This window comes from Vicugna pacos, unplaced genomic scaffold (assembly GCF_048564905.1).
Source record: "Vicugna pacos unplaced genomic scaffold, VicPac4 scaffold_20, whole genome shotgun sequence".
Classification (NCBI taxonomy): domain Eukaryota; kingdom Metazoa; phylum Chordata; class Mammalia; order Artiodactyla; family Camelidae; genus Vicugna; species Vicugna pacos.
In genome coordinates, this window is record NW_027328741.1 from 60,590,579 (window position 1) to 60,606,307 (window position 15,729).

General features: G+C 47.2%; 2 long non-coding RNA genes across 6 annotated transcripts in view; one reads left to right on the forward strand and one right to left on the reverse strand.

Annotated features, from left to right (window-relative positions):
- LOC140693786 (uncharacterized) overlaps nucleotides 1–15,729 on the forward strand; it is a 252,854-nt gene that overhangs the window by 86,635 nt on the left and 150,490 nt on the right. The window lies entirely within an intron of this gene.
- LOC140693779 (uncharacterized) overlaps nucleotides 1–15,729 on the reverse strand; it is a 72,719-nt gene that overhangs the window by 12,790 nt on the left and 44,200 nt on the right. The window contains exon 8 of one of the 5 annotated variants that reach the window (XR_012069480.1): nucleotides 9,437–9,698. The exons of 3 other annotated variants lie outside the window; for them this stretch is intronic. This is a non-coding gene — a long non-coding RNA (uncharacterized lncRNA). Of the gene's footprint in view, nucleotides 1–9,436; nucleotides 9,699–15,729 lie in introns of those variants that run through there. One more of the 5 variants, XR_012069482.1, reaches the window with a different exon arrangement.

The following is a 15,729-nucleotide window of genomic DNA, read 5'->3' on the forward strand; positions in this document are numbered from 1 at the left end:
CCAAAAGAATCCCCCTATCACTAGCAGTCACTCCCTAATCCCCCTCCACCCAGCCCCGTGCAATCATCACCTGCTCTCTGCCTCTGCATGTGCCTTTTCTGGGCATTTCAGATCACTGAAATCAACAATATGTGGCCGTTTGTGTCTGCTTCCTTTCACTTAACATGCTGTTATCAAGACTTGTCCATTTTGAAGTAGTATCAGCATCTCTTTCTTTTTTTTTTTGAAAATGTTAAAGATTATTAGAAGGTGGTAAGTACTATCAAAAACAGTAGAGAGGAGCATAAGTGATGTGGTTTCAAAGGGAAAAGGGTGGGTTGAACAGTCAGGGTGGACTTCCCAAAACAGGTGGCATTTTTCATTTTCCTCTTTTTTTTTCTTTTTTATTCACTCTTACGTGTGAATAATGTTCCACTACATGGAGATACTACATTCTGTTCATTCATTCAGCAGCTATGTATGGACGAGGTCCAGAAGAATGAGTGTAAGAGGTGACTAGCATGGATGGCATTTAAGCAAAGGGTAAAATGTGCTTTCAGAAAAAAGCCAACAAAGAGAAGCACAAGGAAATTCAGTGCGTTTTTGAGCAAAGTGCTTGCTTGCTTCGGCAGGACTACCGTGCAGGGCTGGGGCGGATATTGGCAGGAGTCACGGTGAGGGAGTCACCTTAGAAGACCCCCCACTGCAAACAGCTCAGCCAATTCTCCTCCCTCATCCTTTATTGTTAGAGCAATGTTCTAGGTTACTCTTATTTCAAGTAATAGCATTTTAACTGCACATCTCCATCAGACCACATTATCTCCAAGCCACAGAAAATCATTCACTGACCGGAGCAGCTCCAAGACATAACGGTGATGGATCAGGGAATCCTGCAGCATTCCAGCCTGCAGGCACAAACCCCACATGTGCCCTGGTGATGTCCAGAAAATAAAATGCATGGAAATATCTCACTGCTGGTACACGACATCTGCCCTCAAATTGCCCTAAAATCATGCTGGAAAAGCACTACTCAACCCTCTCACTACAAAAAAAAAAAAAAAAAGCTAAGAAGGCAAATTTAGGCTGTTCCATTGAAAATCATCACTGCCAATAACCGAGCTGGAATGCTCCTGACTTCGAAAACCACTGCGCAGTTACTTTTCAGACGTGAAACTCATATATGTATACCACGTAGATGATATTGCAGTAGGAGTTTTCTTTTCAACATTCCAGTTGGAACATTAGCACAAGAAAGTTTATGTTTCGGCTTTAAAAAAAATCAATTATCCTCCACTTTCTTAATTTTGAACTTATTATTATTTTATAAATGGAGCAATGCTGCGTATTATAAACCGTTCGATTTCTGCAAAGAAGACCTTTATGACCTCACTATTTCAGAGCAAACTTTAACGATTCTTTGAGAGGTGGGGCCTGGGGCGCTCACTAACAGCTCTTTAAATACTGACAAGGATGTGCTATGAAGTAATGCAAAGGCTCTAACTCCACATTAGCTCAGAAAGCAAAGAAACTACACCAAAGACTTACTTTAAAAATTTTATATATTCCTATTCTTTTGAATATTAAAGTTCTTAAAAGATATGATTATTTTTGGAAAAGACAACAGCTGTATTAAATTTCCTCTCACCAAGAAAGCAATCTATATCAAGAATAAAAACCCCTATGGAAATCGAAACGACAGGACGTTTCTAGCTAAGTGAACATCCAGATCTGAACACAAACCTAAATCCTATCAGATCTCACTCGAATGAGCTCAACAAAGTCCTGGGAAACCCTGGAAATTAGCTCTTCAGGTCCAAATGTTGGCCGAGCTAAGATCATCACACTAGGCAAGGAAGGAGAGAAGAGGAAAGTCCACGTGGTGGCCTCCATCACTTTTTTTCCAGCCACATGGTGCCTCTAGGGCGGCCCCGCTAACAAGCACCCCATAAGGAAAGCCGGCAAGCACACTGCCCCTGCCGTCCCCAAGCAGCCCCGATGCCCATATCCCAGCCTGTGAATGGTCTTCTAATGATCCCCCAGTTGGTGGCACCCTCCCTCTCTTCCCCACTACATACAGACACAGAGCCATGGCAGCCTTCCCAAATCACAAATTTGATTACGTCAACCCCACTTCAAACCCTCCAGAGGCTCCCTGGTAGAGTTCTAGCCCCACCACTGACCCTGCTCGCCCTCCCTCACCTCAGTACACAGGTCCCCAGTGACCTCAGGGGCCCCCTGACCTGCTCTTACTTCCCACTTGCCTCCAGGCTCATTTTGACTGTTTCCCAAGGAAGCCTTCCCTCCCTCCAACCTCCACAATTTGTTCCTCTCTTCCTAGAACATTCTAGGCTAAGTCAACTTCTGACAATGCTAAGCTCTCAAGAAGCAAATACATTTTGCTTACTAATGTGGCTACACCCTCTCTCCCCACGACACACAGAAGCGCGCGTGTTATGAATAAATGAATGACGGGGTGGTTCTCAAAGTGACAGACATACCTGCTCTCGCCCGTTCTGACCCTTCTCTCTGTAGAATATCAGAAACAAAACCAGAAGTACCTTTCCTGAGGATCACTTTCTGTTGACACCCTTCACTGCCTACTGTGTCAGTTCTAGGAAAACTCAAATTCTTCCAAAGCCCTACACCCCGGACTCTCTCCAGTGTCCTCCCCAGCAGTGGCTCCCTCCACCCTGGACCACACATGGCACTCTCCCCGGGTCCCCACGCCAAAAGCCTCCAGGCCTCTGCCCGGGCTGCACCTGCGACCTGAGCCACATTCTTGACTCCTTCTCTTGGCTGACTCTTACTCTGTCCTCACAACTGAATGTACAGCCCATTTCTTCTAGGAAGTCCTCTCTGATAATGTCCTTTAGGTCTTGTCTGGGCTCTATCTATAGCAGCAATACATGGTGACCAACTGGGTGCCTGCTCCTTTGAGACCACAAACTCTTGGGGGCCACGTGGGAAGGAGTGAGAGATTACAAGAGGGGTGGGGGAAGCAAAAAGCAAAAATCACAGCCCAAGTCCCAAATTCAAGGATACTTTCTCAGAAAAAAGTATAAACTATTTCACACGTGTGCAATTTGGCTACTATTTTTGTGGCTTGCAGACAGCAAGAACATGGTGTTCTAGTCCAAAACCCAGGTTACATGCAAAGAAATGTATATATTCATATCCAAAGGAAACCAGAGCTGCTCAACAACAGTTTGCAGTTAGAATTGAAAGGAAATTTGATAAAGGCAATCTCTCTCTCTCTCTTCTTTCTTTTCTGGCATCATATAATTTTAGAAGTATTTGCGTGACTAACAGACGTCTACAGCCCGTGATTCTGCACTGAAGTGTTTGGGGCTGAGGAAGCCCAGATTACATTCACTCTGTAAATGCAATCACACCAACACACTGATAGGTGCCGTGGTGGTGGAGCTGATGTTCCAAAGCAGGCAACATTATGCTGTAAGAGAACACTAAATAGAAAGGAAGAAATGCAATGTCCTGTACTCAATTTCATTTGCTATATGGGCCATTAACTGATAGTATATCTTGACTAATGAAACCCAAAAATAAATTGTCAACATCGATTTCTTCATCTGACCATTTTATGCTAACTTTGGATATTAAACCCTCACTCCATACAGAAAGCTCACGCCTATGCTGCAGCACAGTTACATCCGTGGAAGAAAGCCGACCAAGGGAGAATTGGAGAGTTTCCCTTCAGAAGCTGCGAAGTGTGGTTTTGCACCTGTACATCATTTGCAACCACGTCACCGACAAAGAGTTAGACCTTACCTCTGTGGGGCGAAAAGCACTACGTGCTTCAGAACCATCAAAGAACACTGAGCTTTGTGAAACAATCCTGAGGCACATAAATCATACTTTTTCTGAAAGGCTCCAAAACTGACCCAATTCACCATTCCAGGTATAACAGGGAAGTACTGGAAATAGTAGAGAGAACATGCTCTTGAATTCTGACACGGCCCTGCTTGAATCCTGCTACAGCATTTACTGGCCGCTAAATGGATCAATTCCTTAACCCCTCTGAGAAGGCTTCCCAATCTGCAAAAGGGGGCTGCCACCGCCCACCTGGGAGTCATGGATGTGAATGCAAAATGCAAGTAGGGCGGCCGACTGGTACCTGACACGGGGCCTGGCTAGTTTCCCTCCGCTGCCCTTCTCCCTCTTTAACCTTGCACTGTTACCCCGGTAAGGATCAAGCCCCCGGAGCAGACTGCCTGTATCTTCCGTTTATCCCTGGATACATGCCTTACCCTTAGGAGGCCAGAAAAACAACTGCCTTCTCCCAAGTCACTAACAATGTTCTTAAGAGTCTGGGTATTTTTAACTCTATTTTTCAGGGAGAGTATTCCAAAACTTTCCAAGCACCAAGCATTATCCAGGTTGCCTCCCCTCCAGCTGCCCATCCCTTCTCACCTCAGATACTCTGAATGATTGACTTCTGTTCATGGGAAAGCGAGTCCTGTAGGGTGTGGTCTCCCTAGGCCTCCCTCCCTCACAGGTGAGTGTGTTTACCTTCTCCCCACTCCCCACTCCAACTCCAGCTTCTGAGGAGTCTCCTCTTCCGGACCCTGCAGCCTCTGCAACTTCCCAAGACACACATGTGGCCAAGACCCTCCCTTCAGATTTCTTCCAGGCTGGCCATGCCCACCCCCTGGCCCCTTAAAGATAAACGGCATTAGAGTGAAAATCCCAAACGCTGCTGACAGACACACCAAAGCTGCATGGTCTGGGCTTTCCTCCAACCCAGGCAAAGCCCTGACCCCCCTCAGCCTCAGTCTGCAGCCCTCGAGATGATCTAATTCACATGCAAGGCTGTGAACACCAGCTAAGAATGACGACTCCCAACGTGTATCTCTAGTCCGGCTCCTTCACCTGAGCCCGTCTCATAGACACGAGTGCCTCATTGAAGTCCTAACTTGGATGACAAATGGCATCTTAAAAATGCCTCATGTCCACCATTTACTCTGGAATTCGATTCCTGGCAGGTACCTCCCAGACTCCCCATTTTAGTAACAGCCCCAGCACCCACCTATGTGTCTAACGTCACATTCAATTTCCAATGTTCCCTCCCCCCGGCTCTGCCCTGGAATCAGTCCTGTTATTCCCGTCACTAAGCCCATCTCAAGTGTGGTTCTACAGGGACCATGGCCGTAACCCCACAAGCTCACAGCATGGTGCAGTGACTAACAGTGCTCCATAGGGTGCTCCCTGGAAGGGGAGGCATCTCCTGCCACGGGTCACCTCAGAAGGCAATGGATTCTCACAAAGCAGGACCAGGAGAAGGGACTCAAGTTTCTCCCGTGGTCTTAGCTTTAAAGGGCCCGAGGTCTGAGGGAGCTCCTAATTAGCAGAAACAATTGCCAGTGAGCAGATGAGGATGTGGGAACCCAGGGAAGGCTGTTCTCACTCCAACTCCTGGGCTCTCGGGAGCCACAGGAAAAGCCTGTGTCCAGGGCACAGCCCAGCCATCACAGATCCCAGCCTGCTTTTGCCAACCCGGACAGCCTAGACTCCATCTACTTGCGACACTTACTTCTGTTCTGTTCCCCACCCAGAATGTGATGGACTCATTCAGATATTCTGGCCTGCCTCAAGCGAGACAAATTCAGTGAAAAATGAAGTGTCCACATTTGGACCAGAGCATGAAAGGAGAAACAAGGCCTCATAGTCAGCATGGTGGTGGTGGCCAAACCCTTCCACCGGATGAGATGAACCATGGTTAGGGTGAGAATCCAAGGTCCTAGGTCGGCCAAATCATCTTCCTTCACGGTTGACTGGGGTGTTGGAGACTGACTACCACAAACTAACGACACGGCCGTCAGTGGAGGGCGTCAGCTGCAACAGAAACGGATTCAGCTCTTTACTGCCAACATGGGTTAAAAGTAAAGGCCGGGGCAGGGAGGTCTGTACGGCTGCTGAGGCAAACCACAAACCCGGCTCTGAAAGCCCACTGGCTGGAGAATAGAGGAAGCTACGGCCCTTTTAGCAGTCCCTTTGCCCAACAGATCCAGGTGAGCCAGCTACTTAGGAGAAGGCCATGTTGTCCTCATACTCAGAAAAACCACCCTCGTAAAGGGAACAAAATAGTGGCATGGATTTTAGACCCACTTCTGCCCCTTTATGGAGGCAAAGTAAAGTAAATGGCACGGGTAAGTTGAATGCAAAAAAAAAAAAAACTAACTGCTTCCTCCAACAGCTTCCCCTGCAGCTGCTCACCCCCGAGCCAGCCACTTTCTCACCAGTGACCACCGGCCAGGAAGCGCCATCACGCACGTCACACAACGACAGCAAGGAACCGCATGCCGAGCACGTTTGTGGAAAAGCAGGAATCGAGCAAGATGCTGCAGTCTTTGACTTTCCAAGTTTAAATACTCCATGAAAAGTATCCCTCAGCAGCCGCCTAAATCAATTCGCGTCTCACTTCTTCAAAACAATCAAACAAATTTAATAAGGGCGCATTTGTCACCAAATATAAGAAGGACGAAACAGGTCCCTCAAAGCAGGGATTTTAACAGCTATCAAACACCAGTGGGTGATGTGCTAACAAAGCAAATATTCCACAAATTTAGAAAATAAAAAGACTACTAGGATAACACATGGATAAAGGCAGCTGTAAAGTTTTTGCTTTTTAAAGCGATGGAGACATTACGGAGTGCAATCTGGCTATTCCCAATGCAGGGTGTGCACAGCCCACATTTTCAGAAGCAACAAAATGCTCACTGGGCAGTACAAGAGAAAAGAGGAATGAAGAAAAATGAAAAGAGGAACAAGAGAAAATTAGAAAAACACAAGAACAAAAATGTGTTTGACAGCATGTACAAGAATTTACGTGAGTGTGTGAGGCCAGGGACGCGGGGAAGGTGAGACCCACCCTCACTTCCTGCTCCAGGGAAGGCAGGAGCCTGTGGGGAGCGGCGCTGCTGGGGGACCCCAACGTGTTCAGTGCCCCAAAACAAAACTCCACCTACATGCGTCTAGGCAGCTTTTGAGCTACAAATTGTGGTCGCATTTCAGGCTCACTTCCACCAAGTGCAGAAGGAGAGAATTAGGCTCTGGTCCTAAACGAAAGCATTGTTTAAAAAATTAATGACTGTGGAATAGCAAAAGCAACAATGGAGTAAAAGTGACTGGAAGAGAACGTGCTTGACTCGAGCTCACTGGCCGCGTTAACTCACTGACGTTAAGATGCTGGCTAAGCCCTTATGGTACCAGAACAGAAAAAACCCACTAGGAGGAAGGTTTAATGCGCTGCTGTATTTTGATGCCGGGAGCCATGCCTGGTACACGAGGTTCTGGGTAAACAATGGGGACAGTTTCAACCACTATGGGCTAAGCACACATCCAGCTACTCCACCAAATCCCAAGGGTAGACTTCAAAAGGCAAAAAAAAGCTGGCATTCTCTGGTGGGTCTGTAGACTCAGAGCCAAGCAGTTACTGAACAAAAATGTCAACAGTGCCTCCTATGACAAAAGAACAGGCACTGGCCAGGGGCCTGGGGCAAGGCTCCAGGCTTCCACTGCTCACCCACCAGTCTGTCCAGGGGGAAAAGGTGGTCCCTGCTTATATTGCACCGATGTACCTACCTTGACTTATGCCTGGGGGCTCAGCACGTGGTGACATGTGAGGTGAACCGAGCCAGCCTTGGTTTAGCACGGTGCTGGCAGCTATGCCCTCAGAAGTGCCCAGGCTCCTAAACCTGACACCACATCTCCAAGGAGCAGAAGGGGACTGCGGACATGTAGATCACAGGGCCCTGTTAGGACAAGTACAGATCATGGCCACGACATGACTTGCCCCTTCCGTAAGCCATAGAGGTATGTCTGGGAGGAACAGAAAATTCGTCCAGATCCCGGTAGGCACCTCACACAGGTGGGACTCAGGTCCCCTGTTCCTATCACTCACAGGGCTGGTCTCTACATTCACTTTATCAATTCTCTGGCATCTTCTCCTCCAACTTACCAACAACCAGAAAGTAGGATCTGATCTTAAGTAAGTTCAAGAAACACAGAGCACCGCCTTCACAGCCGACCCGGCAGCACGTGCCAGGTCCTACGACCGTCACCTGTGGGACCGCCATCAGCGCTCTTCGGACTCAAGGCCCGAGGCCGTAGGCCGGGGGGACAGAACTTCCCTCACTCTCCCCAGCAAAGGGGGACCACTTCTCGGCAAAGGCATCTCACACTCTTCTGCCCGAGGGACAGCACGATGGACACATGGGGAAACAGAGCAGAACGGGGGGGGTAGGCAGCCCAGAAGGCTCGTCTGCACTTCCGTGGCAAAGCGGGGCCGTTGACTTAATCACAGGGACAAAGTGAGGAGGAACCTTTCCCTGCTCTGTCCCATACTCCGTGACAAAACTTTCCCTGCGAAAGGAGTTCATTCAGAAGTCCCTGGCGGTGTTTCTGATGTCCTAACTTGGCATGGTGGCTGTCGGGCAGGAAGAGAGGGCCTGAGCCGTGCAGGTGCTGGACCTGGGAGGCAGGAGACACCGGCTCCACCCCCAGCTCAACCAGCTCCTCGTTCTGCGTCTCGGGATTCAGCGTCTCATCTATAAGCAAAGGTATGAGACTGTCCCAGGACAGGATGCACAACAGAAAAGAAATGAGAGCCATTTAAAGAAAGTTTCCCAGTTGCCATATTTAAAACTGTAAACAAACAAACAAAAAACAAATACTAGAAACTGATTTTAAGAACAGATATTACTGTTCTACTGTATGTAAAATACTATGATTTTGACATGTAATCAATATAGAAAGTAACAAGATAGTTTACATTCTTTTTCCTTGACAAGTCTCAGCATCTGATGTGCATTTGACCTACAGCACATCTCAGCACAGACCAGCCTACTCTCCAGCGCTCCTAGCATCAGTGGCTGTGTCTAACCTATTGGACAGCAACTCCAAGGGTCCCACCAGGGTTCCTGGCTGAAAAGCAGGAGGATGTGTCCACACTAACCTTAAAAGGATCTCTCTGAAACAAAAGTGGATTCACTTTTAAATGTCTGTAAACCGGAGGGCTGCACCTCCCTCCACCCTTCGCTACAAGACAGCCCTCTTCCTTCCTGATCCCTTTCTGGATGTAGGGAAGCAAAACGGCAAAGAGCCAGGGTGGATGGGCCGACAGGTAAACTTACTTTCAGTCTGTGTCCAGTCCCATGAAGTCCTCCTTCTCAAACAGGATGCAGAGGAGGGGGATCTTGTCCCCAGAATTGTTGAGGGCCCTATCCAGCCACTTAGACTTTAGCAAGATGAAGAGTGACTCAGGGAAATCCTTGATCCTCTTCACCACCCTGCAGCCCTCGTAGATTGAAAGACACGTCGGTGCTTGTCTGCTCGGCTACCTCCCCATGCAGCACAAAGACAAAGAGCTGAGAGTGATTAAGCGAGGTGCCATACAGCTCCTCTGCACGTGGAGCTTATCGAAGGCCTTAGCCAAGAGGCAGTCGCTAATGGTGACAAGGCCCACGAGCTTGCGGTTGGTCTGGAATTCGCTCCACCCATTCTCGGGCGCATAATGGTGCCTGTAGTGGATAAAGAGTGCCAACTGGGAGCCGAACAGGCTGATCTGGCTCACCAAGGGGATTCACTTATAGATGCAAAAGAAATTCTCCTCTGAGATGATCCCAACGGCTTGGACCACCACGGGGAGGGTCTTGAAGTCCTCAGCACACTGCACATAGTCAGGGATGCTCATGTTGCAGGCCCTGCCGAGAGGGGAGAGGAGATCGAGGTTCATACTTTGCTGTGGGATGCAGGCACCTCTGGGTTGCGGTGACCTGGTGTGTACCAGCCAGAAGGCAAGGGAAGTCCAAGCAAAGCCAGGGGTACAGTTTGTCCTCAGAGTCTGCACATGGCTAACGTAGCTCGGATCACATTACCTAGCTTTTGGTCTAGGCTTCCTGACCCTGCAGAGAAGGGTCATTCCTTGTTTTCTGTTTCCAAGCACCTAGCCAGACCCTGATGCAAAATCAGTGCTCAAAACTGCTGAATAAACAAATGAACAAAGGAACTGCTTTCCCAAACCCGCTTCAGCAGAATATAAACAAAAGAACCACAGTGGGATCAAAACATCTGGATTTCACCTCCAATTTATTTGAAATCCTAAGCTGTAGAATAATGGATAAGAAAACTTGCCCTGGGGAGGAGGGTACAGTTCAGTGGTAGAGCACGTGCTTAGCATGTACGAGGTCCTGGGTTCAATCCCCAGAACCTCATTTTAAAAAATGAAACAAATAAATAAACCTAATTATCCTAATCAAAAAACATTTTTTAATTCAAAGTTGAAAAACACCTTGTAATTGACACAACATTGTAAACTTGACTATACTTCAATTAAAAAAAAATTCTTGACGTACAAGAATATATCTGGATTATGGAAGTTTGCAAATGTAAAATGCCTAGGGTACCACCTGCATAAAAAGGGGGGACTGTACAGATTTACTATCCCTCCTTTATGAGCTATATATCCTTTGGGGGGGTATAAATACTAAGAGCTAATTTTCTCAGATTAAAAAAGAAAATATTACCTGATCATCAGTACTGCTGAAAGATTAGATAACGCTATGAAAGCATCTGACCCACTGAGGTTACTTAATTAGTGTTTGTTGAATGAATGAATAAACAAGCAAAGTGAATGCTGCTCCCTGCCACAGACCATCATAATGGTACTTCCTGGAAATCCCAAGCCCACATTCCACTTGACTCTACATTTACCATGTGGGTGACCAGGGCAGACCTGTGTGCTTCTCTAAGCCCCAGTTAAATAATGAATAGAAATGAGGGCAATAATACAAACCTCAAAGTGTTAGTGAGTCAGTAATGAATTGTACCCCAACTTTGCAAGAACGGAACCATTTAGGAAAATTGGGCAAAGAGTCCATAGGCCCTCTCCATATTATCTCTTATGACTACATGGGAATCTACATTACATCTTAAAATAAAACTCTAGTTTCTTAAAGATGCTTTTGAGGTTAATGAGCTCACTGTCTAAAATACGGAACACACAGCAAAAATAGGACAATGCCCAGCATACGAGATACACTCAGTTAAATTTCCCACTGAACCCACTAGTCCCTCCAACTTCAGAGCACGAGGATGGGTCCTCGTGGCCAGAGGCCACTGCACCTGAAGCAAACAAAGCTAATGGTCCCCACTTCCAAGTGACTCTGTAACTACCCTAGGTCTAAATTTGTATTCATAATTTTTTCTTTTCATTAAATAGAAACCCCCAATTGCATAGCCTTCAGGTCACCAAAACCTGATCGCAGAGATCATGATGGCAGCCCTCCTTGGTGAAACAATAAAATGAAGAGCCATTTCCACAAAACCTCTGTGTAAATCTACTAGGGAACTTCATCCTGGTCTGAGAGGAAGAGGACTGGGGAGGAGGGGGCAATCTGGGGCACAGAGAACCATGGGCAACCTGTCCCACAATGGACTTTAAACCCAACTCTCACTGTCCAGAAACTTCAAAATACACACAGAGTGCTATGGACAAGTTTTTTTTTTTTTTTAAAGAAATCCTTGACTCCCTAGCAGGTCTTGTTTCTACCAAGACACAAATGGCTTATGTGTATAATGTTTCACAAAAGCATTAAAATATTATCACCCCAACTTGACACATCAAGAAACTGAGGGAGAGAGGTTTATCACATTGTACAAGTTTAGAGAGAGGCCACGTCAGACACCGTATTTAAACCCAAGACCCTGCTCCAGTTCTCACACTAGAAAGTGTGACATACTGACCCTTTCCTGCCCTCTCCTTGCAATAAATCACTGAAGAGTCTTTTCTGTGCCACCTGGAATCACAATCACATCCATTTTACACAAACATCTATGTCACTCTTGGAGGACTTATCAAAATCTAAAGGGTTACAATGGGAGGAGAGATTTGCATTTTCTGTTTCTCAAAGGAAACATGGCTTAAAAAGAAACTGAAAAGCACTTATCTAGTCTAAGCCCTCATTGTGCAGAGAAGGAAATGGAGGCTCAGAAGATATGAGGAAAGTGCCTTATTAACAGATATTGCCTCAGCGCAGCACCAAACCATCCCTGGGCAATTCTGGGTGAGGATCCGGGGGACCAAGGAGAATGAGTGTTAGAAAAAGGAAAGAGAAGAAGCATACAACTCCCTGTCTCTACACCACCATACCATGAAGTTCCACCAAATTACCCAGTATGGGTGCAGCCAATATTAAGGTGGGCTAAACAGATTATAGAAACCTGGAAGTCTCAAACATAGTGGAAATTCCAACATTTACTATGCTTTTTTCACAGTTCAAGCATCAGCTCAGTGGGTGCTCCATACCAGGGACGACACTAGGCCTGGAGTTCTCCCAAATACAGATCTCTATTACCACATATGCAAACCACATAAAGGCCCACCAGAAGAAAAGCGCCCACAGATAAGATGGAATTACTGAAACTGAAAACAGCCAACTAGCATATATTACTAGGAAAAACGGTGCTGCTAGAAATGGACTCATGGACATAGAAAGCAAACTGTGTTTAGCAGGCAGGAAAGGGGTGATTAACAGATACAAATTAATAAATATAAAATAAATGAGAAGGACCTACTATATAGCACAGGGAACTATATTCAATTTCTTGTAATGAGTTGTACTAAAAATAATCTAAAACATATGTATATACATATGAATATGTTTATAACTGAATCTCTGTTGTACACCTGAAACTAACATTGTAAATTGACTACACTTCAATAAAAAATAATTTTAAAAAATAAGTAAAAATAAAAGCAACGCCATTAAGAAAAAATAAAAGAAAACTCTAATCCCCTTAGCTGTAGGTGGTGGAGAATTCTGGTTGCAAGCACCAAGTCAACTGGATCACTCCAGCACTGGCTGTCACTCTTTCTGACCAACAGAGAGTCACTTGCTTCACTGAGGTTACTTTTCTCTCCTGTGAAAGGCAACAGTTGCAACTAACGATGTATAGAATCTCATCATTCACAAGCCCAACAAGTAGTGAGGACTTCCCAAGGGCCAGGCTCTGGACAGATGAAAATATAGGGTCCCAGAATTATTCATGCTTAGAAGAATTTTAAGCCATAAAGACATTAATTCTTCCTGTTTTGATAGATTCAATGCAATTCTGATTAGAATACCTACCAGATTTTTCATGGAATGTAACAAGATAATTTATGGTCAGGAACAGCCAAGAAACTTCTTTAGAACCACCACTGGGGAGGAGTGGATAGGTCATTGATTTCCACTGTTATTTCTGAGGTGATGAAAACGTTCTGGAATAATAATGGTTTCATCACTGTGAATATGCTAAAAGCTGCTGAATTGTACCATTTAAATGGATGGACTTCATGGTGTGTGAACAATATCACAAAAAAGCTGTTATATGAAAAAAAAATTTCTTGACAATTATTTTCCCCTCTATACAACTAGTCTGCCACACAATTTAAGAAAAACAAAAAACCAAAACAAACCAAACAGTGCCAGGAGCTCTTTAGGATTGCAATGTCCCTAGGTCTCCAAAGCTTCTGGTGGTGCTGTTTCTGTTAACACACACTAGCTGTGCTGGACTTATTTGGGACTGTAACTATCTTTCTAAAATCCACGGTCACACGTTTCACCCTGGGAGAGGGAAGCCTGGAGGATGTCACAGACTCATGCATTCAGCTTATTTTTAACTGAACCAAACCCTGCTTTCAACACAGAACTCTCTCTCTCACTATAAAAACACGTGACATTAACAAGCACAGCCATCATAACACCTGAAAGTGTTCAAGAAAATTACCTGGGGCAGAAACACTAAGGGAGGAGACGGAAGCTCACTCAGCACTGAAGCTCCCTTTTGCCAACTTCACCAAGAGAAGCTGGGCGTTACAGCCTGAGGCTCTCAGCCTGAGAAGCAGTGCCCACACCACTGAGCTGGTCCTCAGGGAGCAGGAAAGGGAGACGAGGGCAGCCCCGGTTTGCGGGGCAGGGAAAGAGGGGGGTTGGGCACGCGGGCTGCAGCCCCGCTCGGAGGCCAGCCCCTGCCGCCCGCCCCCGTCCGGGTCCGCAGACCCCGCCCGTCCGGGACGCAGCCCGCCCATGGTTGGGGACGGGCCGGCGGCCGAGGAGAGGAAGCCCGGGAGGAGAGGACTGGCGGGCGGGAGAGGGGAAGGGGACGCCAGTCGCGGACTGAGGGGAGCCCGGCTGGGGCGAGAGGCGGCATGTGCACACCTGTCCCTGGGTAGCTGTGGCCGGGGCAGAGGGGCAGAGGGGCCTGGCCCGAGCAATTTAGCTGAACACACGCTGACTCGCGCCCTCACGGGCTGTGACACGCCGACTGCCCTCCCGCAGCCGCCTGAACCTTTCCGGTGAGCCCCCCACCTTGTACTTCTACAGCCGGAGGCCCCGGCCCATGGCAGGAGCCAAAGGCCTACCGGGCAACAGAGCTGAGATGCCTTTGGGGCCGATCCTCGGCTCGCAGTTGGGGCTTCCAATTCGCGGTCCAGCTGGCACTGACTACGCATGCGCAGGAGGGTCAGCGATCCTCTGGGTTCTGTGAGAGAAGCTGGGGAAGTGAGGGAGGGAGAAGATGGGAGGAGGAGGGGAAAAGTGGAGGTAGACAGATGGACAGGAGGTGCAGAGAAAAGGGAGTAATCTGGAGGGGGGAGGGGAGTAGCAGAGATGGAGAGATAAATCTTTACCTCTGGTCGCACCCTGAAACAGGCAGCAGTCCTGCCTCTGTACCCTTCTCTAACCCTTCAAGGCCCGCAGCCCAAATTTATCTCCCTGGTCCAGCCCTTCACCCGAGGCCTCTGCAGAACCCCTATGGGGATCACACCCGTTGCCCCCACGCGGAACTGGGTTTCCTGTTGCTCTGGGAACCAAGCACCCGCGGGTGTTGTCGCTCAGATCTACCTTGGGAAGAGTACATTTTCCCCTTTTACACGCTAGGAAACAGGCAGGCAATATCTCTGCCTTAGCTCCACTGTCCCAGGTGTTGGGCTGGCGGGGAGCGGGGTGGTACAAGATCAGAGCCCCAGAGGGAGCAGACAGCCTGATTGTTGGTGCATAGTCCCCATCCCTCCTTAGTAAACCACACCCCACCATAGGGGAAACATCAAGGGGTCACAGTAGGTCCCTGGGTGTGGGAGAGCTTCCCTCAGTTCCAGTGCCCAGCTTGCTAGGTAGATAAGAGTGTTACCGAGTCCAAATTCATTCTCCTCAGTGCAGGACAGGCCAATAATTTGGGAGACCAGGTGTTGGAGCATGGAATAGCAAGTTTCTGTAGACCTAGATGGCAAACTAATGTTGGAAAACCATCAACCCAAGTCAGAATTCATACTCCTTTCCTACGTGCTTGGTTGTTGCAAACTTCTTGGTGTAGGAATTATTTGTTGTTAGAATCCTTTGTTCTTGCAGCTACCTGCCTGGCTGGGCAAATCTGTAAACCTCCAAGAAAACAAACGTTATTTTCTATTCTGAACCTCTTAATCTTTTATGAATGAAAATGTGTTAAATATCCTTAAAGGGCAGAGACTTCAGAATAGGCTCTCCTGTATATTTCAGGCTATAGGCACATTTTTATACAAGCAAGATGAAGCCTAGGAGGCAGAGCACAGGATTAAAGTCAAAGGAACAGGTCTAATATGGAGACAGGTTTGTTCTTTTCTATTACCGGGGAAGAAGCCACTTCAGGGTTTATAGCACTTTAAGTTAAATATAACTAAAACTTTAAGGGAATTTACATACATAGGGGGGAATGTGC